General features: G+C 37.9%; 1 protein-coding gene across 1 annotated transcript in view; it reads left to right on the forward strand.

The window, feature by feature from the left end:
• LOC106013875 (uncharacterized oxidoreductase MexAM1_META1p0182) overlaps nt 1–3,687 on the forward strand; it is a gene marked incomplete in the record, with an annotated part of 8,901 nt that overhangs the window by 637 nt on the left and 4,577 nt on the right.

Below are 3,687 nucleotides of genomic sequence, written 5' to 3' on the forward strand. Positions count from 1 at the left end.
TTGTTGTTGTTGTTGTTGTTGTTGTTGTTGTATTTGTTGTTGTTTTGCCATAGATGTTGTTACTATTACTACTGTTACCGTTGTTGCTACTACTACTGCTGCTGTTATTTTTGTTGTTGTTGTTGTTGTTGTTGTTGTTGTTGTTGCAGTTTTGTTGTTATAGTTGTTTTTGTTGTTACTGCTGTTCTTACTTCTGTTCGTGTTGTTGTTGTTGTTGTTTTTGTTGTTGTTGTCGTTTTTGTTGTTGTTTCTGTTGTAGAAAAAAAAGTTGAGGACAGTTCACTTTTTCCTAAAATAGACAGTGGGTGCAAAAATTTGGAAAACCCCACAGAGAAAGGAAAAGATATAAATTGTTTTCTTCACCGTGAGCTTGCCGGCCTTGCCATGGGGATACTTCCAGGTGATTGTGTTGCCAATGCTACGTCTAGCTTCCAAGGTTCGAATCCTGGTAAAAGACGACCCCAGGCGATATCTGGCAGTGATTTTTTTTTACTTTTTATGTTTTTTTCAGTCTTTTGCTTGTTGAGACTCTCCCCGTCGTTCAGATGCCATAGACTTAAATATTTTTTGGTAGAATTTGTTTTTGTCTAAATGTGTGTGCCTCTGGTCCTATAGCCCGGTCAGTAACTATAGGCAAACAAGAATCTATTGAAGGCGTCAGAAGCAGTCTCTATTCTATACACTGAAAAAGTGTTACTGCATGACTACAGATATTTTCCTTGTAACATGAAGGAGCCTACGAGAACGATTTTTCAATTTATATTTTTACTTTAAATAATATGTCATTACATTTTATATTTGTTATTTTATCCTGAAGGCCTTATTTTTTTTCTCTACTCTTCTCTTCTTTTCTTTTCATTTTATTTCTTTTGCTGTCTTTTCTTTTCTTTCCTTTTCTTTTTGGTGTAAATGTATGTGTGTTTGTGAGGAGGGCTGGTGCGAGAGAGGGGGAGGGAGACACATAAAAATGATAAACATGTCGTACTCTCTTCCAACACTATTTAATATACATCATGTATGCATTTCTGTGTACCTTATCAGCACTTTGAGTTCTCATGTCATTGTTGTTGTTTTTGTTGTAGTTGTTTTTGTTGCTGTTGTTGTTGTTGTTGTTGTTGTTGTTGTTGTTGTATTTGTTGTTGTTTTGCCATAGATGTTGTTACTATTACTACTGTTACCGTTGTTGCTACTACTACTGCTGCTGTTATTTTTGTTCTTGTTGTTGTTGTTGTTGCAGTTTTGTTGTTATAGTTGTTTTTGTTGTTACTGCTGTTCTTACTTCTGTTCGTGTTGTTGTTGTTGTTGTTTTTGTTGTTGTTGTCGTTTTTGTTGTTGTTTGTGTTGTAGAAAAAAAAGTTGAGGACAATTCACTTTTTCCTAAAAATAGAAGGTGGTTGCAAAAATTTGGAAAACCCCACAGAGAAAGGAAAATATATCAATTGTTTTCTTCACCGTGAGCTTGCCGGCCTTGCCATGGGGATACTTCCAGGTGATTGTGTTGCCAATGCTACGTCTAGCTTCCAAGGTTCGAATCCTGGTAAAAGACGACCCCAGGCGCTATCTGGCAGTGATTTTGTTTTTGTTTTTTTGTTTTTTTCAGTCTTTTGCTTGTTGAGGCTCTCCCCGTCGTTCAGATTCCATAGATTTAAATATTTTTTGGTAGAATTTGTTTTGTCTAAATTTGTGTGCCTCTGGTCCTATAGCCCGGTCAATAACTATAGGCAAACAAGAATGTATTGAAGGCGTCAGAAACAGTCTGTATACTATACACTGAAAAATTGATACTGCATAACTACAGACATTTTCCTTGTAACATGATGGAGCCTACGAGAACGATTTTTCAATTTATCTTTTTACTTTATATAATATGTCATTACATTTTATATTTGTTATTTTATCCTGAAGGCCTTATTTTCTTTTCTCTATTCTTCTCTTCTTTTCTTTTCATTTTATTTCTTTTGTTTTCATTTTTTTCTTTTCTTTTCTTTTTATGTATGTGTGTGTGTGTGTTGAGGGAAGAGGGGGGGGTGGACACATAAAAATGAGAAACAAGCCGTACGCAAGTGAAAAGGGTACTAATGGAAAGCTCTCTCTTCCAACACTTTTAAATATGTCTACATTTCTGTGTACCTTACCGGCAGAGTGAGCTCTCTCGTCATTGTTGTCCTTGTTGGCATGGTTGTTTTTGTCTTATATGTTGCTACTACTACTGCTGCTACCGTTGCTGCGACTACTGCTGCTGCTGCTGCTGCTGCTGCTGCTGCTGCTGCTGCTGTTGTTGTTGTTCTTGTTGTTGCTGTTTTTGTTGTTAACGTTGTTATTGTTGTTACTGCTGTTCTTGTAACTATTGCTCTTGATATTTTTGTTGTTGTTGTTTTTGTTATTGTTGGTGTTGTTGTTGTTGTTATTGTTGTCGTTTTTGTTGTTGTTTCTGTTGTGCAAAAAGTTGAGGATCGTTCCCTTTTTCTTAATATAGACAGTCGGTGCAAAATCTGGAAAACCCCACAGAGAAAGGAAAATATATAGATTGTTTTCTTCACCGTGAGCTTGCCGGACTTGCCATGGGGATACTTCCAGGTGATTGTGTTGCAAAGGCTACGTCTAGCTTCCAAGGTTCGAATCCTGGTAAAAGACGACCCCAGGCGCTATCTGGCAGTGATTTTTTTTTTCAGTCTTTTGCTTGTTGAGGCTCTCCCCGTCGTTCAGATTCCATAGATTTAAATATTTTATTGGTAGAATTTGTTTTGTCTAAATTTGTGTGCCTCTGGTCCTATAGCTCGGTCAATAACTATAGGCAAACAAGAATCTATTGAAGGCGTCAGAAGCAGTCTCTATTCTATACACTGAAAAATTGATACTGCATGACTACAGACATTTTCCTTGTAACATGAAGGAGCCTACGAGAACGATTTTTCAATTTATATTTTTACTTTAAATAATATGTCATTACATTTTATATTTGTTATTTTATCCTGAAGGCCTTATTTTCTTTTCTCTACTCTTCTCTTCTTTTCTTTTCATTTTATTTCTTTTGTTTTCATTTTTTTCTTTCCTTTTCTTTTTATGTATGTGTGTGTGTGTGTTGAGGGGAGAGGGGGGGGGGACACATAAAAATGAGTAACAAGCCGTACGCAAGTGAAAAGGGTACTAATGGAAAGCTCTCTCTTCCAACACTTTTAAATATGTATACATTTCTGTGTACCTTACCGGCAGAGTGAGCTCTCTCGTCATTGTTGTCCTTGTTGGCATGGTTGTTTTTGTCGTATATTTTGCTACTACTACTGCTGCTACCGTTGCTGCGACTACTACTACTGCTACTACTACTGCTGCTACCGTTGCTGCGACTACTGCTGCTGCTGCTGCTGCTGTTGTTGTTGTTGTTGTTCCTGTTGTTGCTGTTTTTGTTGTTAACGTTGTTTTTGTTGTTACTGCTGTTCTTGTAACTATTGCTCTTGATATTTTTGTTGTTGTTGTTTTTGTTATTGTTGGTGTTGTTGTTGTTGTTATTGTTGTTGTGTGTGTTTGTGGTAGCCTATCCGTTCGAAATGTTCGGAGCCCCGAAGAGTGTGCTCTTCGCCAGGGCCACCGCCTCCCTTGGGTAGCGGGTGAGGCAGTCCAACCTCCCTGAATCCTCCCCGAAGAGATGCCACCGCCGGGCCTCCGTGGCGGGGCATCTCTGCAGCCAGT

Source organism: Aplysia californica, unplaced genomic scaffold (genome assembly GCF_000002075.1).
Source record: "Aplysia californica isolate F4 #8 unplaced genomic scaffold, AplCal3.0 scaffold01405, whole genome shotgun sequence".
Lineage (NCBI taxonomy): Eukaryota > Metazoa > Mollusca > Gastropoda > Aplysiida > Aplysiidae > Aplysia > Aplysia californica.